The sequence below is a fragment of the Moschus berezovskii genome, chromosome 27, assembly GCF_049115385.1.
Source record: "Moschus berezovskii isolate FMDL1 chromosome 27, NW_MosBer_1.0, whole genome shotgun sequence".
Lineage (NCBI taxonomy): Eukaryota > Metazoa > Chordata > Mammalia > Artiodactyla > Moschidae > Moschus > Moschus berezovskii.
The window spans coordinates 42,785,683-42,812,489 of record NC_142486.1 but is presented as its reverse complement, the minus strand read 5'-3'; the positions used below and the strand labels follow the sequence as shown (position 1 = coordinate 42,812,489).

The 26,807-nt window shown below is 39.9% G+C and overlaps 1 protein-coding gene and 1 long non-coding RNA gene across 3 annotated transcripts in view; one reads left to right on the top strand and one right to left on the bottom strand.

Moving 5' to 3' along the window:
• LOC148773719 (liprin-alpha-1-like) overlaps nucleotides 1-26,807 on the top strand; it is a 219,025-nt gene that overhangs the window by 86,981 nt on the left and 105,237 nt on the right. The gene's annotated exons all lie outside the window — the stretch shown is intronic.
• The window catches only part of LOC129536011 (uncharacterized), an 85,673-nt gene continuing 67,635 nt past the window's right edge, over nucleotides 8,770-26,807 (bottom strand). The window contains exons 4-6 of one of the 2 annotated variants that reach the window (XR_016036629.1): nucleotides 23,956-24,074; nucleotides 17,689-21,721; nucleotides 8,770-13,811 (exon numbers count right to left, since the gene is read on the bottom strand). This is a non-coding gene — a long non-coding RNA (uncharacterized LOC129536011). Of the gene's footprint in view, nucleotides 13,812-17,688; nucleotides 21,722-23,955; nucleotides 24,075-26,807 lie in introns of those variants that run through there. The other variant, XR_016036628.1, reaches the window with a different exon arrangement.

Sequence of the window (26,807 nt, the reverse complement as noted above, 5' to 3'; positions counted from 1 at the left end):
TCTGTTTTATGTTTTGGTTTTTTGGCCATGAGATATGTGGGATCTTCCCCTGAAGATCTTATCCCCTTATCCCCTGAAGAAGGGAATAACAACCCACTCCAGTATTCTTGCCTGGAGAATTCTGTGGACAGATGAGTCCATGGGATTGCAAAGAGTCAGACATGACTGAGAGACTAACACACACACATGTGTGGGATCTTAGCTTCCTGACCAAGGATCAAACCCACACCTGCATTGGAAGGCAAAATCTTAGCCACTGAACTACCAGAGAAATCCCTATTTCTTTTTTTTTTTACACTGACTTGAATAGGTGTAAGGTACATAGTGGAACATATGTATAATTTTCTAATTAATTATCATATTTATGTATATAGTCTTTAAAGGTGACAGTAAAATGGAGCTGCTTTTTAAGATTTTTATTGTTAAAAATATAAAATCCCAAGTGAAGTTACTCAGTCGTGTCCAACTCTTTGTGACCCCATGGACTGTAGCCTACCAGGCTCCTCTGTCCATGGGATTTTCCAGGTAAGAGTACTGGAGTGGGTTGCCATTTCCTTCTCTCGGGGATCTTCCTAACCCAGGGATCCAACCCAGGTCTCCCGCATTGTAGGCAGGTGCTTTTACCATCTGAGCCACCAGGGAAGTCTATAAAATCCCAAAGGGAAGTTAAAATTCCACTTCAAATTTCCCTCTGAAATATTCTTGCCTGGGAAATCCCAAGGGCAGAGGACCCTAGTGGGCTACAGTCCATGGGGTCGCAAAGAGTCGGACATGACTGAGTGACTAACTCTTTCTTTCTTTCACATTTCATATCCCATTGTAGAGTCTAAGAATACCTGATGAACATAAAGTATTGGCTCCGAGCATCAAGACTTCAGAGATGTTTTGCTACAACTGTCATACATTTGCATTTTTTAAAAAGTACTTTTGCATAAAAACTGGCATCTGGTAGTTCGTCGAGAAGCGTTTATTGAACGTAGAGAAGCAAGAATGTTATAAATCATTTTAGTGTTGTTTTAATATCTTGATTTGGCTGCATCAGGTCTGACTTGCAGCTCATGGGATCTTTCATTGCGGCACATGGATTTTCTAGTTGTGGGGCGTGGGTTTGGTTGTTTTGTGCATGTGGATCTTAGTTCTCATACCAAGGATTGAATCTGTGGCCCCTGCATTGCAAGGCGGATTCTTAAGCACCGAACTACCAGGGAAGTTCCTCATTTTAATATCTTCAACAATAGCTTTCTTGATGTGACACATTTTCCTGTGAGAATAAATGTCAATCAAGCCTCTTCTCTAACTGGCTAGTCCTGATGCATTTGACTGGTGTCATGGTTTTTTTTTGAGGTATAGATGCTGGTTTGTTTCTTCTTGTGTTTTGTTTTTAAGAACATCATTTTCCTCTCTTAACATGAAATTCCATCTCAGAGGATGATTGGTAGGATGGCAGGAGTAATCCAACGGTGACATTTCTAGTGTGAAACTGACATCATAATTCTGTAAGTTCACATAATTCTGTAGAACTGTTTTTATACAAATATAGCAATTTTCTGCTTATGTAAGTACATAGAAGCTAAAATGAGCTGAATATAAAAACTATTATTAGCATCACATGAATCACACATATCATCAAAATGTCACTTGGGGGGAAAAATAAGCAAAGGTTTGTCAAGTGAGAGACTGGCAGAAGAAGAGGGAGGAAGCAGTGTCTTGGAAAGAAACTGTGATTGTCCCTGGAAAGGAATTTTCTACTTCAGAGTGACTACAATACCGTTTGATTGTGTTAATTTTACCCTCTGGCATGATGGATGATAAATCTACAGTGTTGTCAAAACTTCAACAAACAAAAGCATTAAACAGTTTTTCCTATTGACGTAATGCAAAATAGGAGGAAAATACGAAGAGGCCAGGGCCATCAAGCCACTGCCTTGAGGGTTTTCTTCAGGTGGAAAAAGGAAAGGTAATGATTTATACCCCATTTTAATTATGCTTAAGGGAAATATTTGACATAGACCTTCCCAAGTGGCACAGTGGTAAAGAATCCACTTGCCAATGTGGGAGATGGAGTTTTGATCCCTGAGTTAGGAAGAACACTTGGGGAGGACATGACAACCCATTCCAGTATTGTTGCCTGGGAAATCTCCTGGACAGAGGAACCTGGCAGTCTACAATCCATGGGATTGCAGAGTCGGCCATGACTGAACACGCAACTACAGTGCTGGACAGTAGGCTTCAGAACTGAAGGGGGTTGCATGAGAAGAGCACTGTGTGCTTCAGGGATACACCAGGGAGAGACAACAGGTGGACAAGCCTTGGACTTAAAATCAGAGAACTGTGCTAGTATTTATGCTGTCACCCAGGGAGTTGGTTTGACTTCCAAGCCAGACACTAACAGGAACCACTGGATTATTCACAACAGCCAAGACATGGAAACAGCCTGAAAGTCCAGTGATGGATGAATGGATAAGAAAATGTGATATCTATGTCCGTATATGTATCTATATATCTATATACACATATCTACTGTATCTACACATGCATATATCTAGACACATATACATATATACGCATATCTATATATGCAAATTGGGCTATTATTCAACCAAATGGAAGAGGGACAATCCATTTGCAACAACATGGATTAACCTGGAGGATGTCATGCGCAGTGAAATAAGCCAGACACAGAAAGACAAATACTGCATGATCTCACATGTATGTGGAATCTAAAAAACTAGAACTGCTAGAAGCAGAGTATACAGTAGTTACTAGGGACTAAATGGTGGGGAAATTGGGGAGATATTAGCGGAAGTGTTGAAACTTCCAGTTATAAGATGAAAGTTCTGGGGACCTAATGTACAGCAAGGTAACTGCAGTTAATAATGTGTATTGCATACTTGAAATTTACTAACAGAGTGGATCTTGTCTTCTTACCACCAAAAAATGGTAACTAAGTGAGGGAATGATGCGCTCGTACATTGACTGAGCGTCGTTTTGCGAAGCACACATGCGACGAAACATGCGGACAACTTAGAGTTTCTGTTTGTCAATAGTTTCTCAATAAAACTGGAAAAAATTGCAATTGGGTAGATAATCTGCTACATCTTTTGGCTTAGAAGATCAGAAAAGCCAGAAATATTTTTTAGGGACTTCGCTGGTGGCCCAGTGGCTATGACTCTGTGCTCCCAATGCAGGTCTGGCTTCCATCCCTAGTCGGGGGACTAGATCCCACACGCCACAGCTAAAACCTTGTGTGCCCTGACTAAAAGATCCCACAATTAAGACCTGATGCAGACACATAAAGAAATAAATATTTTTTAAAAGAACCATTTTAAGAATGTTTATTTCACGATTCTCACCAATCTTCATCACCACTTAAGGTTACAGAAATTTCAAAAATAGAGCAGGAGCTTACACGTAAAGAATGAAGAACTTCTAGATAACTGCTTCCCACAGAACTTTCTGTGATGATGAAAATGTTCCACGTCTGCATTGTCACTGAACCCACCAGAACGCTGGGCACTTGAAATGCAGCTGGTGTGACTAGTGAACCGAAGTTTTTACTTTATTAATTTCAGTAGAAATAGCCGCAGCAGCCACCGGCTGCTGAATCAGCCTGTGTCGTTCCGGGGTCTCGGCTGATTCTGCACGCTCTTCCTGGGTGATCTTACCTGCATCCTCATCCTTCCTGAACGCCTGGATGCGGGCATGCCCCATCTCCACTTCATGCAGTGTCTAAGACGTATGAGCGACTCTTCAGGTGTCAGGCATCACCCTGAGAACTCTGCACACAGCATCTTATTCCAGCTCCCCCAGCTCTCGTATGCCATAAATACAATCGTTCAAGTTAACTTGCAGCTGAGAAAAACAAGAACAAGCTGATTCATGTTTGAATAAGAAGTTAAACAAAATAACCTTCATAATGCCCCAATCTAGGGGTGTAAACCTAAGTTGAACGCTTTGCCTGAGGGCATGGCTGTCTGACAAAGCCAGGGCCACTCTCCATTCTCTGCTCGTTCTGATTTCCACTCTGCTGCCCTGTGGGATGGACGCCTGCTGTGTAAGTGACAACGCAACAATAACAGCAGAAAACCTCCAGCAAGAAACTACAGATCCAGGTGAACCATAATGAGGAAACAGGGTGGACGTGAGAAAAAGATGCTTTTTAAAAAAATGATCCAAGTTGGTTAGGGAAAGTGCTAGTAAAAGAATTCCTGTGTGACCACATCTGAGTTTACAGAGGGTAGAACTCTCTCCCTCTGAACTTCTTAGGATGCATACAATCACATATACAATTTTAAAGTAATAATAAAATGGGACTTTTCAATACCAACTTTAAAGGAACTCAGGTTAAAAATCAGTCTTTCCTAGATTGTCTAATTGTGGGCTGGCGTGTTAGTCCATGGGAATATTGAAGAGTCCTAGCTCTCTGATCGTATGACATGCTAGACATTAGTTTGACTTTAATTTGAAGATCCTGAAGAACATGTTGGAAAGTAGAGAAATTCATAATGAGACAGGAGAGAGAAAGACAATGTTTTGGCTCCCTTTGGTTCAATTTCAGAGAATCAAACATCTCTTGAAGCTGTTAGGAAGAACATAAAAAAGGTCATTTCTCAGTCAATGTGACAAGAATATATTTAATCTCCAAAACTTCAGAGAAGAGAATTTTCTTCTAAGAGCTTAATGCCTCCTCTTACTCCAGTACTAGGGCACTACTGCACTCCTTGGTAAAAGGTTAAACGTGATAAAACTAATCAGACATTTTACAAGCGCCTTGATGGTGCCATGCTGCTGCTCCTGCTGCTGCTAAGTCGCTTCAGTCGTGTCCGACTCTGTGCGACCCCATAGACGGCAGCCACCAGGCTCCCCCCTGGGACTCTCCAGGCAAGAATACTGGAGTGGGTTACCATTTCCTTCTCCAATGATGGTACCATAGTCGTCTGAAATACACAAAGAAACAACTTAATGGTCTGGATTTATCAACAGGAAAACACCAGATGATTTTTCTGGCAGAATATTAACTGATTTTGCTCTTTTTTTTTTTTTTCAAATGTCATCCAATATCTTAATTAGAACTGAACTTAAAATATCCAGTTGCTCATATCATAAGCCACAAGGTAAAATTTTGATAACTCTGATTAGACATAGATCTTCAGACAGAGAGAAAATATTCATATTCTGGCAAGAAATCATGCCTTGCTACTGCAGAAAAATAAGAATTTTCTGTTTTTTATACAAATTTGCAAATTTATTTGTGGTACCTATACACTTTTAAAATATCATGTCATAATTTGTATTTTTACCACTATGTTAGGCAAAATGAGCATTGATCCCTATTCCCTTTAAATGAGGTGTGGCTCTATTTTATAAAACTGCCAAAGCTAGTTAGCATCACCTCACAGGGCTGGACTGAATTCTGTGACCCCCAGCAGAAGAGAGGCACAAAGCAGTTTCCGGAATCCAAGTTTTCTGAGTTCATTCTTTGGGATCATATCTGGTGAAACGCAGAGGGTGTGCTGTTAGTACCATATGTTAAGAATTTGAAAGACGCTCAGGATTAGATCAGTCTTTGGCTAAAGGGAAACTTCATAAATGTCGCTGCTTTCACACATCCCTTTGTTTAAGCTAAGCACACCAAAAGTAACCCATGACATTTTCTTTGAGGTAGAGTTTCTAACCACATCCTTCAGTTTGGGGAATCTGACCTTATGGCAACTAACCATATCTCTATCACTGGCTTTCCCATATAATAATAATATTCATAACTGTTGTCGTTTAGTTGCTAAGTTATGTCTGAATCTTTTGTGACCCCATGGACTATAGCCCACCACGCTCCTCTGTCCATGGGATTCTCCAGGCAAGAATACTGAATGAATACTATTTCCTTCTCCAGGGGATCTTCAGGACCCAGGAATCCAACATATGATTACTTGGCACTGCACCACCAGGGAAGCCCACTACCAGTCTCTTTATGTGTCTGTATCTTTCACCAAATTTGAAGATTCTTAATAGCAGAGACTGAATGTTACTTATCTTCTAATCCCTTGCACCTAAAAAATTAATTTGATACTTCAGTTTAGTCGCTCAGTCGTGTCCGACTCTCTGCGACCCCATGAATCACAGCACGCCAGGCCTCCCTGTCCATCACCAACTCCCGGAGTTAGAATGCAGAGATCCAAAGAATAGCAAGGAGAGATAAGAAAGCCTTCCTCAGTGATCAATGCAAAGAAATAGAGGAAAACAACAGAATAGGAAAAACAAGAGATCTCTTCAAGAAAATTAGAGATTCCAAGGGAACATTTCATGCAAAGATGGGCTCAAGAAAGGACAGAAATGGTATGGACCTAACAGAAGCAGAAGATATTAAGAAGAGGTGGCAAGAATACACAGAAGAACTGTACAAAAAAGATCTTCACGACGAAGATAATCATGATGGCGTGATCACTCACCTGGAACCAGACATCTTGGAAAGTGAAGTCAAGTGGGCCTTAGAGAGCATCACGATGAACAAAGCTAGTGGAGGTGATGGAATTCCAATTGAGCTATTTCAAATCCTGAAAGATGATGCTGTGAAAGTGTTGCACTCAATATGCCAGCAAATTTGGAAAACTCAGCAGTGGCCACAGGACTGGAAAAGGTCAGTCTTCATTCCAATCCCAAAGAAAGGCAATGCCAAAGAATGCTCAAACTACCGCACAATTGCACTCATCTCACATGCTAGTAAAGTCATGCTCAAAATTCTCCAAGCCAGGCTTCAGCAATATGTGAACTGTGAACTTCCAGATGTTCAAGCAGGTTTTAGAAAAGGCAGAGGAACCAGAGATCAAATTGCCAACATCTTCTGGATCATGGAGAAAGCAAGAGAGTTCCAGAAAAACATCTATTTCTGCTTCATTGACTATGCCAAAGCCTTTGACTGTGTCGATCACAATAAACTGTGGAACATTCTGAAAGAGATGGGAATCCCAGACCACCTGACCTGCCTCTTGAGAAACCTGTATGCAGGTCAGGAAGCAACACTCAGAACTGTACATGGAACAACAGACTGGTTCCAAATAGGAAAAGGAGTACGTCAAGGCTGTATATTGTCACCTTGCTTATTTAACTTATATGCAGAGTACATCATGAGGAACGCTGGGCTGGAAGAAGCACAAGTTGGAATCAAGATTGCTGGGAGAAATATCAATAACCTCAGATATGCAGATGACACCACCCTTATGGCAGAAAGTGAAGAGGAACTCAAAAGCCTCTTGATGAAAGTGAAAGAGGAGAGTGAAAAGGTTGGCTTGAAGCTCAACATTCAGAATACAAAGATCATGGCATCTGGTCCCATCACTTCATGGGAAATAGATGGAAATATTTGACACTTCAGTTCAGTTCAGTTCAGTTGCTCAGTTGTGTCTGACTCTCCGCGACCCCATGAATCACAGCACGCCAGGCCTCTCTGTCCATCACCAACTCCCGGAGTTCACTCAAACTCATGTCCACAGAGTCGGTGATGCCATCCAGCCATCTCATTCTCTGTCATCTGCTTCTCCTCCCGCCCCCAACCTTTCCCAGCATCAGAGTCTTTTCCAGTGAGTCAACTCGTCTTGCTGCTTAATTACATTTTTTCTTGGAAAAACAATAAACAGTTGAAAGAATAAAGCATGAATGAATATAAATTGATTGGCATAAAGACTAATGTAACTTCAGCTTTGTGTGGAAAAATTAGAAACCAAAATATTTTTCAATCTGTCTTCTACCAAGAGCTTTAGATCCTGATATCAAAGACAGTTTAGAAATGTAACATTAATTTATGTTTTCAACGTGCTTTTTTGGAAAATCTATGACTCCACTAGAAATGAATTTTGTTCCTCCAGCTGGTCCCCATCACCCCATCAAATGGAGGAATGGCCAGGACTTCTCCAACTGTAATCAATCAAATTGTGATGATCTATGAGGAAGATGTGGGAATTGGGAATACAGCTGTAGTCAGAACAAGAAAGTGAATGATGGGTATTGGGAGAATCCAGGTCTAAGGCTGGTATGGCCTGGCCTGCATGCTCAGTTGTGTCTGACTCTTTGTGACCCTGTGGATTGTAGCCTGCCACGTTCCTCTGTCAATGGATGTAGGTTGCCATTTCCTTCTCCAGGGGAATCTTCCTGACTCCGAGATCAAACTCATATCTCCTGAGTCTCCTCCAGAGGTGGTCCCTGGGGGCTGCCTCAGACTCAGAGCAGAGCCAGGCTCTCAGCATGGAGCTGACGCCAGGACCTGCCCCGTGCGACACCTCCACCAGCAGTCCTGGTCCTGGAGCTCCTTGTTGGCATGGTCTAGACCGTCAGCTCTGGGATCGTGGTCAGAGTCCTTCAACCTAACTCCCACCCGCTTTCCTTTCCCACGGATGTCAGATCATCATCACTGTTGGAAGGCTTCTCTGAGGACTGCAGCCAGTTTCCATTTGTATTTCTCAGAGGCTGGCCCCCCCGGTTCCTAGCAAACCCACACAGCTGCTGGCACTCCTCAGTCTTGTCAGCCTTCGTTCCCTGGAGAAGCCAGCGGGCAAAACCTAGTACAGCATCAGGCAAGTAATAAAAATTTAATGGTGTTTGTGGCTCGAAGAAATTGAAACCACTAAAGCAACAGTAAAAAAAATAATAAAAAATAAAAAGGAAATTCACAAAAGAAGAAACCTGTGCAACCTTACAGGAATCAAATTAACATAACTTTGAAATAAACAAACTACCAAAATTGCAAAGAGAATGCGCTGTTGTTTTCCTGTTGTGGATAACGGAGGTAAGTGCGTGCCTTCAGCTGTTATTCACAGGAGTAAATTGCTCTTGTCACACTGCATCTCACTCTTCGGAGGCAGTAATCACGGGCTGGGCAGCGGGGCTGGTGAGAATCTCACAAAAGACGATGAAGGGGTGCAGCTCCATCTCTGTCTGTCCTCCGCCTGTCTTTTTCTTTCTGTTTCTGTCTCTCTCTCTCTCTGACTCTGTGTGTGTGGTGGGCAGGGGAGAGGGGTGTCTTTTTCGATTTTTTTCTGACATTATGCCTTTAGACCTGCAGTTTAAAAATGAAATATAGGAACAAAAATCTTTGATGATGAACTGAGAAGAAAAAAAGCTTTACATTTCATTCAGTGTTTGGACTAACCTTGAAATTCACTTAAACAACAACCCTAATTTCTCAACGGTCTCATGTAGCCCAATTTTCCATGTAGAAACCGAGCCCAGAGATCCTCCCCTCTGCGAGGAACAGCTACTTCATTTTTACCAACTTCAGTGACAAGAAGGAGTTAATTATTCTTTCTGAGAATCCTCGCAGATTTAGTGGTAAGAAAATCTGATTTTAAAATAAGGAAGCTTTAGTTAATAAAACTCAGATCTATTATTTAAGTAATCATAAGAGTCTCCAAGCCTTGTGTTTCCCCATTTTAAAGTAAGTCTGAGAGACAGAGAACAAAGTTATGGTTGCCGGGGGAAAGATGGGGGAAAGGGTAGTTGGGGAGTTGGGATAGTCATGTACGCACTACTATATTTAAGATGGATAACAACAAGGACTGCTGCAGAGCACAGGGAGCTCCGCTCAGTGTTGTGTGCAGCCTGGATGGGAGCGGAGTTTGGGGAGAATGGATACATGTATGTGTGTGGCTGAGTCCCTTTGCTGTTCACCTGAGACTGTCATAACCTTGTTTGTCAATCAGCCATACCCCAAGACTACCCAGGAGGTCTCTCCCTGTAATATGTATTCTAGAACCAGTAAGGTCTAAAAAAAGTTTTAAAATGTAAAAAAAAAAAAAATTAAATTAATAAACTTAGTAAGTCTGAGAAAATAAAAAACACGTTTTTCACAGATATGTTTTGAACTCAAGTGAGACAACTTGCTACCATGTCAGCTATGACAAAATTTCAGTAAAAGAGCATAAATTGAGATTTTTCCTCACAGTTTAAAAGTGGCTGCTTAAAAACAATATTGCAAGATAACTTTGGAAGTTTCTTGCTTTTTTCGATTTACAGTTATTTATACTAAAGTAATTCAGTGCTTCCCTGGTGGCTTAGACGGTAAAGAATCTGCCTGCAACACAGGAGACCCGGGTTCTATCCCTGGGTCAGGAAGATCCCCTGAAGGAAATGGCCACCCACCCCAGTATTCTTGCCTGCAGAATTCCATGGACAGAGGAGCCTGGAGGGCTACAGTCCATGGGGTCGCAAAGAGTCAGACATGACTGAGCGACTAACATTACATTATTACATTATGCAGTTAGCTCTACAGTTTAAAAATGAAACAAACAGAGACAATAAACCTTGATGATGAGCTGAAAAGGAAAGAAATAGTTAACTTTAATTTCTAAAATGTTTCTGTATAAAAAGCTATTGATATCTTTTAAAGTAAAACAAACAAAAACATAAAACATCATCGTAATCTTTACTAGATTTTTAAGGACTTTCAAATAAACTAGTTTTGGGGACAAATTTATGATATCATTGACCTCTGTTACTTATATATTACATTATCACACTTATTATAAATGTGTGTCCTGGGTATGGTCAATGTATATAATAGGTTACTTAAAAAAATTAAGGTGATTTAAATTATTACAGTCTGATATTCTTGTATGGACTTTTAAAAATAAATTTGGGCTTTTTAAAATTTTAAACATTATAAAATTCTATTTGGGCTTTAATTTGCTTTTTTGAAATATTGATTACGACTTCAATTTATTAGATCAATTGATATTCAAATGCAGAAATTGAGATGTTAGCCTTGATAACATACAATTTATCTAATTTAAAGCTATATCAAGTTTGAGGTGCTTTCCAATCATGTACTATGGAGTATCAGTGTGTCTGTGTTCATACGTGTGAGAAGGGTATTCTGAAAATATGTTTACCCTCATCAGCTTAGGCTGATGAACTGGGTGTTTAAGCAGCACACATTTATTTTTCACGATTCTAAAGGCTGAGAAATCTAAGACCAAGGTGTTAGCAGACCAGATTCAGCGTGTGGTGAGTGTCCTCTTCTGGGCTGGGAGATGACCACGTTCTGGCTGTATCTTCACATGACAGAGAGGTCGTGTCTTTCACATCTCTCTTTATATGAGCATTAGGTCCATTTAGAAGGCTCTACTCTCATGATCGAATTTTCTTCCAAAGGCTCCATCTTCAAACACCATCACACTGGGAGTTAGGGCTTCATCAAATACATTACACAATTCAGTCCATACCAATACATGTATTTATTTTTGAAAAAGAAGTCCTCCAGATAAGTGAATGATTATCATTGATTCTGACTGTCTAAATGTATGGCTTTTCAATTCTAGATGAATACAATGCTATATGAAATATTACCATGAAATATATTCAAAATGAAAATTTTTACCTTCAAAGCACTTAAGAGTCCTGGTAATAGTGTTAATGGCTTCCCTCATGGCTCAACTGGTAAAGAATCCGCCTGCAATGTGGGAGACCTGGGTTTGATCGCTGGGTTGGGAAGATCCCCTGGAGAAGGACACAGCTGCCTACTCCAGTATTCTGGCCTGGAGAATTCCATGAACTGTTTAGTCCATGGAGTCACAAAAAGTCAGACAAGACTGAGTGACTTTCAATGGTGTTATTAATAATAGGTTGAATATTTGAACTATGAATAGGCCTGTTATTAGAATATAAAATATGTTTTTATGCTCAGTATTTTTAGAAGATGAAAAGGTGCCTACTTTTTTTAAGAGGTAATAGGTCATTTGTCTGTTATTAATTCAAAATTGCATTTATAGAAAATGTCTATAATCAGGGCTTACACACAGAGGAAACCAGAATTGAAAGAGACATATGTACTCCAATGTTCATTGCAGCATTGTTTATAATAGCCAGGACATGGAAGCAACCTAGATGTCCATCTGCAGACGAATGGATGAGAAAGCTTTGGTACATATACACAATGGAGTATTCAGTTCAGTTCAGTCGCTCAGTCGTGTCCGACTCTCTGCGACCCCATGAATCACAGCTACTCAGCCATTAAAAAGAATGCATTTGAACCAGTTCTAATGAGGTGGATGAAACTAGAGCCTATTATACAGAGTGAAGTAAGCCAGAAAGAAAAACACCAATACAGTATACTAACGCATATATATGGAATTTAGAAAGATGCAAATGATAACCCTGTAAACGAGACAGCAAAAGAGACACAGATGTATAAAACAGTCTTTGGGACTCTGTGGGAGAGGATGAGGGTGGGATGGTTTGGGAGAATGGCATTGAAACATGTATATTATCATATGTGAAACGAATCGCCAGTTCAGGGTCGATGCATGTTACAGGATGCTTGGGCTGGTATGCGGGGATGACCCAGAGGGAAGATAAGGGGAGGAGGGAGGTGGGAGGGGGTTCGGGAGGGGGAACTCATGTACACCCGGGGTGGATTCATGTCAATGTATGGCAAAACCAACTAATATAATATTGTAAAATAATAAGCCTCCAATAAAAATTAAAAAAAAGAAATGTCTATAATCATAAGAAATGATATTGTAAGATATTATATAACACTCACTAGAATTTACATTTTTCTTTGTCAGTGTACTTACTTGATGATTTCGATATTATCACCATTAAATCAGTATTATTTTAAGCATATTATGACAATTATAAATAAAATTTAGAATCTGTACTTTTACTTAGAAGGGCCGAATAAAATAAAAAAATACTTTCTTAAAAGCAATTCTACTTTGAGATAAGGGATTCCTTTTGTTACTTAAACTCAAAAGCTTAATGCTATCTTTTATTAATAAATGTTAATCCATAAAATTTATATCTACTTAACTATTTTATTTTCTATGTTTATCTGAGAATTATGAAGTATAAATGGTAAAATCAGCAACTTAACAATATTGAAATTGTTATTATATAAGATGCTTGAAGGATGCATTCTAAATAAAAATTCTACCCTTGAAGTTGAAGAGCTAAGCCTATACATAACACCTAAATAGTTTATGAACAAGTTCTGCCAAACGTTGAGAACAGATAATTCCCAACTTATACAAAACATACCAGAGAAAACAATGGAAAAATACCCAAATCATTTCCTGAGACCTAAATAATCATGGTATTGTGCCAGAAAATGATAGGAAAAGAAAGAAAATACAGTTTAATGTTAGTCATAAACAGGGTTGTACAATTTTACATATTTTATCAAAATGCATTAAAATTAAAAAGTACTCCATGCCCACCTAGCTTTGTGATTCAAGACCATTCAAAGTAGATCATCTGATATTGTAATTTGCTACACTAAACCTGGGAACAATCTGATCACTTTAGATACAAAAACAAAACAGATAAACATTCAATAATGTTTAACATGTATCACATCTAAGAAGGATTCTTTAGGCAACATGACAAAATAATAAATTTAATAATCAAATGAAAGCATAAAAGTTTATGAAAAATTGGATAAAGAATATAGGATGAGGTTATGCCTTTCCAGATACTAAAAACTACATATACATAATCTGTATGAATTACATGCTAATTAATTATGGTGTTGGTGTAGGAATAAAAACAACAGGATGGAAACAAAGAGAAAAGCTAAAAACAGAATTAGGGAAATACATTCAAATTTGGTTTGTACTTCTAATAGTTAAAATTGTATTCATTGCAGTTAATAGAAATCTAATATAAGATTAAAAAAGTTATGGTTAATAATTCCGCGCTGAAAACAGTGTTTTAGTGATGCCATCAGAAACATGGATCTTTCTTCCTTCTGTCATACCGTTCTTGAAGCATTTCCGTCACACATGGCTTGAAGATATTTTCACCTTCAAATTCACCTTCATATTCTAAGTAGGAAGAACATGACAGAGCAAAGGCCAAAAGGGAAGTGTTAGTTTGACCTGTAGAAAAATCTTTTGTAGAAATGCTCATTCACTAACCTCTACAAGCATTGCCCAGGTAAAAACTCAGTCACATGACTACCTTCAGCAGAAAAGGAATTCAGGTAAGTGCATGTCTAAACCTCCCAATATCTACCCTAAAAAGAAGCCAAATGAGAAGGAGGTCTTAGCTGGCTTTCAGGAATAGCAAGGGCAGGGTGGGGAAAGCAACCTTCTGACAAACTTAGTAAAGCTTGGCATTCAGATCAATGGGGAACATTTTAAATGATAAAATTTATGAAATTATCTGTTCAGATGTAAAATATATGGGTTCTCTGGTGGTTCAGTGGTAAAGAATTGTATTCTAAAGCAAAACACAAACCTAAAATCCACAAAGAAAAAGCTTAATGCAATATATTGCTTCCAAATTTAAAATTGCTTTACAACAAAATATATTATAAAAAAATTTTAAAGTAAATTGGTAGATTGGGGAAATTATTTAAAAATAAATATCAAAGAATTCATGTGCAGAATATTTGCAAAGCCCTGTATATCTTTATGCAAAAAAAAAAACAACAGTAAAACAATTAGGCAAAGGAACTGAATAATTGATTCACTAACACATTGCTAAGAACCCTAGAAAACTAACCAAACTGATCATGTGGACCACAGCCTTGTCTAGCTCAATGAAACTAGGAGCCATGCCATGTAGGGCCACCCACGACAGACAGGTAATGGCAGAGAGTTCTGACAAAACAATGTCCACTAGAGAAGGGAATGGCAAACCACTTCCGTATTCTTGCCTTGAGAACCCCATGAACAGTATGCAAAGGCAAATAGGACACTGAAAGATGAACTCCCTAGGTTGGTAGGTGCCCAGTATGCTACTGGAGAAGAGTGGAGAAATAAATCCAGAAAGTATGAAGAGATGGAGCCAAAGCTAAAACAACCCCCAGTTGTGGATGTGACTGGTGATGGAAGTAAAGTCCGATGCTGTAAAGAGCAATATTGCATAGGAACCTGGAATGTTAGGTCTATGAATCAAGGCAAATAGGAAGTGGTCAAACAGGAGATGGCAAGAGCGAACATCAACGTTTTAGGGATCAGCAAACTAAAATGGAGTGGAATGGGTGAATTTAACTCGGATGACCATTATATCTACTACTGTGAGCAAGAATCCCTTAGAAGAAATGGAGTAGCCATCATAGTCAACAAAAGAGTCCAAAATGCAGTACTTAGACACAATCTCAGAAATGACAGAATGATCTCTGTTCATTTCCAAGGCAAATAATTCACTATCGTGGTAATCCAAGTCTATGCCCCGACCAGTAATGCTGAAGAAGCTGAAGTTGAATGGTTCTATGAAGCCTGACAAGACCTTCTAGAACTAACACCCAAAACAGTGGTCCTCTTCATTATAGGGGACTGGAATGCAAAAGTAGGAAGTCAAGAGTTACATGGAGTAACAGGCAGATTTGGCCTTGGAGTACAGAATGAAGCAGGGCAAAGCCAGCAGAATTTTGCCAAGAGAACGCACTGGTCATAGCAAATAACTGCTTCCAACAAAAAAAGACAAGACTCTACACGTGGACATCACCAGATGGTCAACACCGGAATCAGATTAATTATATTCTTTGCAGCCAAAGACAGAGAAGCTCTATACAGTCAGGAAAAACAAGACCAGGAGCTGACTGTGGCTCAGATCATGAACTCCTTATTGCCAAATTCAGACTGAAATTGAAGAAAGTAGGGAAAACCACTAGCCCATTCAGGTATGACCTAAATCAAATCCCTTAGATTATACAGTGGAAGTGACAAGTAGATCCAAGAGATTAGATTCGACGGACAGAGTGCCTGAAGAACTATGGATGGGGGTTCATGACATTGTACAGGAACCAGTGATTAAGACCATCCCCATGGAAAAGAAAGACAAAAAGGCAAAATGGTTGTCTGACGAGGCTTTACAAATAGCTGAGTAAAGAAGAGAAGCAAAAGTCAAAGGAGAAAAGGAAAGACATACCCATTTGAATTCAGAGTTCCAAAGAATATCAAGGAGAGATAAGAAAGGCTTCCTCAGTGATCAGTGCAAAGAAATAGAGGAAAACAATAGAATGGGAAGACTAGAGATCTCTTCAAGAAAATTAGAGATCCCAAGGGAACATTTCATGCAAAGATGGGCACAGTAAAAGACAGAAACGGTATGAACCTAACAGAAGCAGTTGATATTAAGAAGAGGTGGTAAGAATACACAGAAGAACTATGCAAAAAAGATCTTCATGGCACAGATAACCATGATGGTGTGATCACTCAACTGAAGCCAGACATCCTGGAATGCAAAGTCAAGTGGGCCTTAGGAAGCATCACCATGAACAAAGCTAGTGAAGGTGATGGAATTCCAGTTGAGCTATTTCAAATCCTAACAGATGATGCTGTGAAAGTGCTGCACTCAATATGCCAGTAAATCGGTAAAACTCAGCAGTGACCACAGGACTGGAAAAGGTCAGTTTTCATTGTAATCCCAAAGAAAGGCAATGCCAAAGAATGCTCAAACTACTGCACAGTTGCACTCATCTCACACGTTAGTGGAGAAGGAAATGGCAACCCACTCCAGTGTTCTTGCCTGGAGAATCCCAGGGGCGGGGGAGCCTGATGGGCTTCCGTCTATGGGGTCACACAGAGTCGGACACGACTGAAGTGACTTAGCAGCAGCAGCAGCAGCAGCAGCACACATTAGTAAAGTAATGCTCAAAATTCTCCAAGCCAGACTTCAACAGTACGTGAACCGTGAACTTCCAGATGTTCAAGGTGGATTTAGAAAAGGCAGAAAACCAGAGATCAGATTGCCAACATTTGCTGGATCACTGAAAAAGCAAGAGAATTCCAGAGAAACATCTACTTTTGCTTTATTGACTCTGCCAAAGCCTTTGACTGTGGATCACAACAAACGTGGAAAATTCTTCAAGAGATGGGAAGACCAGACCACCTGACCTCCCTCCTGAGAAATCTGTATGCATTTACCTGCATATAGTTAGAATTTTACATGGAACCACAGACTGGTTCCAAATCAGGTAAGGAGTACATCAAGGCTGTATATTGTCACCCTGATTATTTAACTTATATGCTGAGTACATCATGCAAGATGCTCAGCTGGATGAAACACAAGCTGGAATCAAGATTGCCAGGAGAAATATCAATAACCTCAGATATGCAGATGACACCACCCTTATGGCAGAAAGTGAAGAAGAACTAAAGAGCTTCTTGATGGAAATGAAAGAGGAGAGTGAAAAAATTGGCTTAAGACTCAACATTCAGAAAACTAAGATCATGGCATCTGGTCCCATCACTCCATGGCAAACAGATGGGGAAACAGTGACAGACTTTATTTTTGAGGGCTCACTGCAGATGGTGACTGCAGCCATGAAATTAAAAGACGCTTGCTCCTTGGAAGAAAAGCTATGACCAACCTAGACAGCATATTAAAAAGCAGAGAAATTATTTTGCCAACAAAGGTCCTTCTAGTCAAAGTTATGGTTTTACCCATAGTCACATATGCATCTGAGAGTTGGACTATAAGGAAAGCTGAGCACCGAAGAACTGATGCTTTTGAACTGTGCTGTTGAAGACTCTTGAGAGTCCCTTGGACTGCAAGGAGATCCAACCAGTCCATCTTAAAGGAAATCAGCCCTGAATATTCATTGGAAGGACTGATGCTGAAGCCGAAACTCCAATACTTTGACCACCTGTTGCAAAGAACTGACTCATTGTAAAAAACTCTGATGCTGGGAAAGATTGAAGATGGGAGGAGAAGGGGACAACAGAAGATGAGATGGTTGGATGGCATCACCTGCACGATGGACATGAGCTTGAGTAGGCTCCGGGAGGTGGTGATGGACAGGGAAGCCTCGCGCTGCAGTCCATGGCTGCAAAGCGTCGGACATGGCTGAGAGACTGAACTGAACTGAAGAACCCTAGAAAAAGATGCTCAATTGTAGTAATAATCAGTAAAATGAAAAGTAAATAGTGGAATATAATTTTTCTTAACTGCCAGATTAGAAAAAATGAGAAGCTTGAAGATACAAAAAATTTTTGTGACAATATGATACATTTTTTTAAATGTTACATATCTTTTACTGGGAAAATTTTCTTAGCTTATTAAAAGTTTCCCAAAGCAACATATTATTCACATATCATGCAAAGATTCAAAAATTTTCAAAACTTTGTACCTATTTGTGAAAATATATTTGCACAGATATGAAGATGTTTATAATGAGGTACTTGTATGAATGATTGAAGCAGGAAAGTTGTAAATTATCTGAATTTCTACCAAGAGAAACATATACATATCTAACATATATGACATTCTATAAATAGAAATAGAAACGATCTCCACAACAAATTATTGATTAAGTGAAAAAAAGCAAGAAGCAATACAATATCATTTATATTTGAAAAACGAAATGTGATAGATTATATAGACACGTACTTGAATGATTGATTGATACAGAAATATCTGTTGTTATGTATATGTATTTATATTTGAAGGATTATAACTCATCATGACAATGGTGACTCTTTTCAGGAAGAAGATTGAGGTCAGAGTACATGATTGAGCACCATTCTCAATCATTGAAAAAAGACCACTGAACCTTTTTTCAATGAAAATGCATCTACTTGTACAAGGAATCAAGGTAGAAAAAAATGTAAGCGGAGGTAGCACGAACACAAAATCATTTTCCAGGCACCATTTTCTCTGGAGCTTTCATAATGATAGAGCGAAAGGTGAATACCAATTTACAATTTGTATTCACACATTTAAGACTGTCACCACCACAGAGCTATGAAATTAAACCCCAGACACATGAGCAGAAAGGTGGATATTAAGCAAGACGACTTTGTTCTTAAAATCAGGTTATATCAAACACCAGAGTGGCAAGACTATTTCTATTGTTTAAAAAAAACCAAAAACTTTTTTTCCCCACACTATAAATGTTCACATCCTGTGAGAATCAAACAAAAACAAAGGCAAACAACTTGGATCATGGACCTACGAATCAACGCTGTTCCAGAAATGGTGTCACCATACAGATCTGTAACATCTGTTTTACTGAACCAGCATGGACGCACTGGAATCCCAGCTTCAAACAAGGGCAGCTCCAACCGATGTAACTTGAAGCATCCAGGCAAATAAGAAACACAGAAGGAAACCCATATGCTAAGTTTTCTTAGGATCATTAAAAGGGTGAAAATGATGTTTAAAATTCTGTTAAACCTCACTTGACATCGTGACACTGGAGTAACAGGGAAAATCCATCATGGCCAGCACTGAATACAATTTAAATATTGTTAGCGTACTTGTTAACTAAGCAGAATTTTGCAACATTTCCTTAGTTACTCTAACTTGATGATAGAAAGGTTAATTTTTCAAACATTTCCACAACACAGGTTAAACTTGATCATATATTCAAGTTAAAACTTCTTGGAGTTTCAGAACAGGTCACAAAATTGCAGAAAATTCAAAGAGAAGTGATGTCAATGTTCAAAAGGTGTGTGCCTCAGGACAAGGTTGGACCACTGCTCAGAGCCCTGTTAGACAGAAATATCTCATCTCTTCAGAGTTCACATTGCTTAGTTCTTGTTCGGCATTTATAGCATTTTGTTGATTAACCAGAATCTGAAGGTTGACTTCATTTCTCCCACTTGTTAGCTGTAATCAACCCAAATAAATTATCAGGAGAAAAGAAAACCTGCAAAAGTTGTAACACAGGAAGAGACGTATTAAAATAGGTTGCTGCAGAAGAATTTCCCAGTAGCTCTTGCGTTCTGTAGTGGAGGTGGACTGGGGTTTCTTAGTGATGCTCAGCTACAGAAAAGCAACTGCAGCTTCTGCTAGAGTAATCATTGTCAAAAGGTAACTCCCTCTTCTCTGTCCCTTTTCCTCTGCCTCCAGCTGAATCATTCTATGTAGTATGCTCAGTCATTCTGTAGAGTGTTTCTTTTCCAATATATTTGTTCAGACATGTTGAGATTGCTGGAGAACTCCAAAATGCTCTAAGGAGTAGACAGAGGAGACTCAGAATGCTTCGCAAATCTCATCAAATATTAGGGATCTGTCATAGTGATTTCACATAAGGTAATTATTTACTTCCTGGGATTTTTACTTGTTTCATTGAAATATCATTGACATACAATATTATGTTAGTTTCAGGTATACCACATAGTGATTAGACATTTACGTACATTATGAATGATCACCACAATAAGTAGCAACCATCTGTCCCCAAGAAGTTGTTACAATATTATTGACCATATTCCTTATCCTGTATAATCATCCCTGTGGCTTATTTATTTCATAGCTGGAAGTTTTTACCTCTTGGAATTTTTAAATCTGCATGCATCTTAATCACTTGTAGATGCTCAAAGAACTATCGAGAAGCTTGTCCACGATATAGCTTCAAGTGTGACTCAAACATTCCTCATAGAGACAAAGGTTTGCTCTCAGATGCAGGAGTTGGTGTTATGGGCTATGGTCACAGTGTAAGTGGGATCACTTCATGGCAAATAGAAGGGGAGAAAATGGAAACAGTAACAGATTTTATTTTCTTGGGCTCCAAAATCATTGTGGACAATGATTGCAGCCAGGAAATTAAAAGATGCTTGCTTCTTGGAAGAAAAGTTATGACAAACCCAGACAGAGTATTGAAAAGCAGACATACTCTGCCAACAAAGCCCAGTATAGTAAAATCTATGGTTTTTCCAGTAGTCATATATGGAGGTGAGAGCTGGGTAATAAAGAAGCCTGAGCACCGGAAAATTGATGTTTTCAAACTGTGATGTTGGAGCAGACTCCTGAGAGTCCCTTGGACTGCAGGGGGATCAAACCAGTCCATCCTAAAGGAAATCAACTCTGAATATTCTTTGGAAGGACTGATGCTGAAGCTGAAGTTCCAATACTTTGGCTTCCTGATGCAAAGAGCCAATTTAGAAAAGACCCTGATGCTGAGAAAGATTGAGGGCTGGAGGAGAAAGGGATGCCAGAGAATGAGATGTTTGGATGGCATCACCGACTCAATGGACATGAGTCTGAGAAAACCCTGGCGGATGATGAAGAACAAGAAAACCTGGTGTGCTGCAGTCCATGGGGTCACAAAGAGTCAGACTTAGCGACTGACCAACAACATTTCCACCTTCAGGATTGATAAAATCTCCTGCAGTAGCATTTGGCATCATGCTTTCACCTACTGGTAGATTAGAAGGCCAAAGCTCCCATCTCAACATTTATTTGTACTGGGTTCATAGTGATTTTGTTTTTCCTTCATTGTCTCTTCTAGAAGTTCTTAACTGTCGACGTTAAGGTAATAGGAGTAAAGTTGGGAAATAGACGGAATAATGAGCTCCGACGTCTGTGCTGGTTGGAAAATAAATCCTTCCTTCCCTCCTTCCTGTTGTGGTCTCGAGCTCAAATGCCATTCCAAGTGGAGCTCCTGAAAAGTTTGGTTGTCATCACTATAGGTGCACATGATACTGACCAGCTTCAAAATTTGTCTTGTATAGGTCATTTGAAACTGAACAAAAATGCTTCCTAAAAAGCTGATGTCTTAAATAACTTAACCAAGCTGGTATGTGTATCAGTATGACTTTTAATAATATGACAAATATACTAAAGATGGGCTTCCCTGGTGGTGCCAGTGGTAAGGAACACACCTGCCAATGCAGGAAATTCAAGATACAAGAATGCTATCCTTTTGTCAGGAAGATCCCCTGGAAGAGGGCATGGCAATCCACTCCAGTATTCTTGCATGGGAGAATCCTCATGGCCAGAGGAGCTTGGTAGGCTGCAGTCCATAGGGTCTCAAAGAGTCAGACACGACTGAAGCTATCTAGCACACACACACACATAATAAAGACAAATTCAAGAGTTAAGGAGAACAATGAATATTTAGCCAAAGTTAAAAAGACAAAAGTCAGTGAACATGTAATTAGACATAACTTTTTCTTTGTCTCAGAGTAATATCACAATGGAAATAATAAAAGTGGGATGTGTTTAGACAAAAGATATAAGTATATACTACTTTTCTTTAATGGAGTTTGACTGGAATTTAATAAAAATTACTCAGTGCTGTTATACTGTACTTTAAGAAGTAGTCTAATAAGACACTTTCTAGTCAGTTTCATGATCTTGAGAATAATGAAATTGAAGAGGATTCACCCATGAAGTAAGAGCATTGTCAATACAGCTTGTCTCCTAATTAGCAAATCAGTCCTAAGTGGTATTTCAGCATCAAATGAGCTTCTTATGGCTTATTTATCTTGGCCTTCTTGCATAATTAATCAAATTCATGATAATAGGAAACAACTAGAATGTTAATCTACTTTAAAAAATAATTTAATGCTGTTTTTCCTGGTTTATGCTATTTCATCACGTTGAAAGCAAAGATACCGTAAGTTGAAAAATACTTACTTGGCATATGGGGAGATCATGGGTAATATATGGTCTTTACATTCCTTTCACACACAAAAGGGACTTGCTGAAGGTGCAAAGGGACACCGACACCTGTTACTCTGAGCAGGACCTTCATGCAAATATACTCATGCCATGAGCATTCAAGCCTCTCATTCACCAAGATTATGCTACTGAATATACTTGGAGAGCTACAAATATATTTGTGTTCTACTTCAAATTTCCTTAAATATCCAAATAACATCTTGTCAGAAGTCACTAATATATTATAAATGGGAAAATGTGTTATTTATTTGCAGACCAGCAGATCAATAACATAGAAAGGTAGTCAGTGATATCTCTTTACTAAAAAGAAAAAAAAAATGTCCTATTCCATTTTCCCCCTGTGGTTTATTTGTTAACTCTCTCTGCCTCAGGCCACATCAACAAACTGTATGGCGGGGGTTACTTAATCTATAGTTGTTGTTTAGTCGCTCAGGCATGCCCAACTCTCTGTGACCCCATAGGCTATAGCCCACCAGGCTCCTCTGTCCGTGGGATTCTCCAGGCAAGAATACTGGAGTGGGTTGCCCTTTCCTCCTCCAGGGGATTTTCCCAATCTAGGGATCCAACCAGCATCTCACGCACTGGCAGGTGGACTCTTTACCACTAAGTCACCAGGGAAGCCCACATAATCTATAGAGAAAAGAAAAAAAGCAACTATCATTTTGCATTTGCTTTTCTCTGATTCTCTAGGACTTACACTGGGACACTTTGTTCTTTCATCTAAGCATTTCCTAATCATTCATCAACCCCTGTCATTGAGGAATGGCATTGGATAGTCTCTGAAGAAACAAAGTTTTCTGAGGCCCAGACTTACTTTACTCAAATCAAATCAAGCATCTGAATCAATCCTGTAATCTCTTTAAGCACCTATAGAAATTATATACACAGCAACCGAGCATTGCCTATACAGATTGCTCTTGGACTCCTTAAAATTTCAAATGACATTCAAAAAGCATAGTCCCAGATGAGCTGGCAAAAACAATTTGAGTTTGGAAATCAGTAACTTTTTGTTTCATGTCTTCTGTTCAGAACAGTACCTATTACTTGCACAGAAGCACGCCTTGGGGCATGCTGGTTAATAGTAAAATGACAAGTGATCTCCAAATGTATTTTGGAAATCACTCATTTACATGCAGCAGAGATGCTAAATAAAATTTATTTTAAAAGTAAAGGTCATCTATTTGCTCCCACGACTGGAAAGGTAACAATGATCTCAGGCACAGCTTGATCCGGGACTCAGGTCCTAAGAACCCAGGTCACAATTGGATCGTCCCGTAGCTTCATCCTGGGGATTTAAATGACTCAGCTTCTCCCCACTGGATGGAAGCTCTTAGAAGCCCCATGGTATCCTTCCTGACCAAGACCCTCCTAGAACTAATTGTGGTCCAAGAAAATGTGATACTCTGCTTGTTTTAAATCAAAATGATCCAAAATGGCATGAACAGATCAGGGGAGACTTGGTTGCCAAAGGAAATTTGGGGCTTCACCCCAGGAAAGATGGGAAATCAGTTTGGCAGTTATAAAGACATGTACCTGTTAAACAGGATGCATGGCAATCCTTTTATCAGAGCACAAATCACACTGTCACGTAGTTCTCTAGTAACATACCCTTTCTGCTGGAAGGCAGTCTATTGGAGGAGAGGTATGTCTCGATAACATGGAGCAGGACCCCACGGTCCTTGGTGCCATCCCCCGTGTCGTCTGCCTGCCTCTTGTCTGTAGAGAAACTTTAGCCAAATAAGTTTAATCAGAGAAGTGTGGACATACAGAAACAAAGGAAAAGAGTCAAAGAAGACCAAATAATAATAATACAGTCTTTAAGCTTGCTCAAGGACCTTTAGTTTCTTCTCAAGGGCTAAAGCTAGTATTCTGAACCGTATCCTATGAGCTGTCTTATACTGAAATCCCTACCAGGTGGGAGAAGTTAATGACACAATGGCCAGACTGTAGCCACGACATAGCCACAATTCTGAGAACTGGCCTCAAGGAAATGGAAACAAACTGAGCCTGGAACTGAAAACTAGCTGTACAGGAAACCATCAAGATGATGCTGGTCAGACCGCTGGTAACAAATCTGAAGATGAGGGTCAGAGCGGTCTGAGGAGTTCTGCATGGAGCCCCGCCCTCTGTCTGTAAAAGCTCTTGCCCCCTGATTGTCAAGGGAGGAGTCAGTCTCTGGACTGGTGGCGGCCCTCCTCCTCCCCACCCCCAATTGCTCGTCTCCGAAATAAACTTTCCTTCCCACCAGCCTGGCCTCTTTTATGGCTTTTGAGCACCAAGCAGCCAGACCCCCATTTGGTTACATAACTTTGATCTCGGTCTGCTTTTGAGGATGGTGCTTGACGGTGAGTGAGAGTGAAATGGACATTTGCTAAATGAACAGATGGATGGGTGAAAGAGATCGTGAATGAACAAGTGCAACACACCCGGAGCATGGATGAGGGATTTTGTAAGAAAATAAAGAACTAAAGGAAAATGAAGACTGCATTTAAAGAAAGAATATAACCCACTGGGTAGGGTTTCTCTTAGCCCGACTTGTGTTTCTTCAAATACATCCAGGCTGAAGGCTCTCGGGGCCAACCTCTACCTCTGTAAAGATGGCCCCAGGGCTTTAGGGAAGCACAGATGAAAACAGAGTTAACTTAGTCACTGACTTATTGGCCTTAAAACATACTGCACAGCACTGGAGTCACGTAAAAATTGGATTAAATCTCTCTCAAGATATAAACTTCCCAGGTGGCTCAGTGGTAAAGAATCTGCCTACCAGTGTAGGAGACACAAGAGACGTCAGCTCGATCCCTGGGTCTGAAGATCCCCAGAAGTAGGAAATGGCAAGTTACTCCAGTATTCTTGCCTAGAAAATTCCATGCACAGAGAAGCCTGGTGGGCTACAGTCCACAGGTTCGCAGAGTCGGACACAACTGACTCAACACTTTCATTTTGTTCTTCCTTTAAATTTTCTAATCAAATATTATTTAGAATAAGCTTATACATAACTCCGGGCTTCCCTTGTGGCTCAGGTAGTAAAGAATCCGCCTACAATGTGGTAGATCTGGGTTCGATCCTTGGGTTGGGAAGATACCCTGGAGAAGGGAAAGGTTACCCACTCCAGTATTCTGGCCTGGAGAATCCCATGGGGTTGCAAAGAGTCAGACACGACTGAGTGACTTTCACTTTCACTGTACATAACTCCAGACTGTGACTTTGGGATGAACATAAATTTGAGCATGGACCCTGTTTTTTCAATAGAGCCTTTCGAAGTTGAAAAATTGTCTTTGTTAATTGGAGGTATAACATGGCAATATAATAAAACTGTCAATGGCTGTATTGAGAAATATGAAAGATGGTGGGTGACTCAAGAAGTTCCCCAAGTCGCTTTGTTTATGCATGAAGGGGCCCTTTTGTCTGAATCGTATCCTGCAGGTGGTCCTCGCCACCCACTTCCAGGCGCTCACGGCCACTTCTGCTGTCACTTGTTGGGGAGACAGGACGAACCAGAGACGCTGCCATGGCATGTCGCCAGTGCATGCCATAACAAAGCCAAGAAAACAGTAAAAGAGAAAATGGACCATAGCTGTGCAAATGGGGAAGGAGATGACTGCAAACACGGGGCAGGGAGATATAAACAATAATAATGGAGAAACTGAGGATAGTAATAATGGAGAAACTGAGCATCTTTATGCTTTCATACCGAGAGTTCTGATCTGTGAAAAAGATGAATTCAATACAGACGGTGCATGACACAAACAGCACGGTCACTGAGAGGGACCAGAAGGTTATGAAGAGGAGGATGGTGCGGAGCAGCTCAGTCTAGAGACTCCATCTCGGTTTTGCCTGGCAAGTGGCCTCCCCAATTTCTTAGTTAAGAAAGATTCAGTTTTTAAGTCAGAAGGACACTAAGTCATCTTTTAAGATTATTCCATCTGTAATTTCATGTCCCTCCCACTTGGAAGCTGAGTTTGTCTGTTACTATGGTCAATGAATCATCTGTGGAAGAAGTGACACTGGATGCTTTCCAAGCTGTCCTTTAAGGGGGCTGACAACTTCTGTTCCAGCCCTTTTGAAACACTGGCATTTGGGGAGCCATGATCCACCCTGCGGGGTGGCTCAGCCCCTCTGCCAGGTAAGGCACTGAGTGACCACAGCGCACACTGTAGTTCTCCGTTATGAAATAATAACATCTGAATGCTTGACTCTCAGTAAATTTGTGAAAGGCAGAATAGCATGTTCTACAAAGGACACACAAGTGGGGTAGAGAAGAATTTGAGCAATTTGATAGGTTCTTAAGGAACCAGAGATCAAATTGCCAACATCCACTGGATCATCGAAAAAGCAAGAGAGTTCCAGAAAAACATCTATTTCTGCTTCATTGACTATGCCAAAGCCTTTGACTGTGTGGATCACAATAAACTGTGGAAAATTCTGAAAGAGATGTAATACAGACCACCTGACCTGCCTCT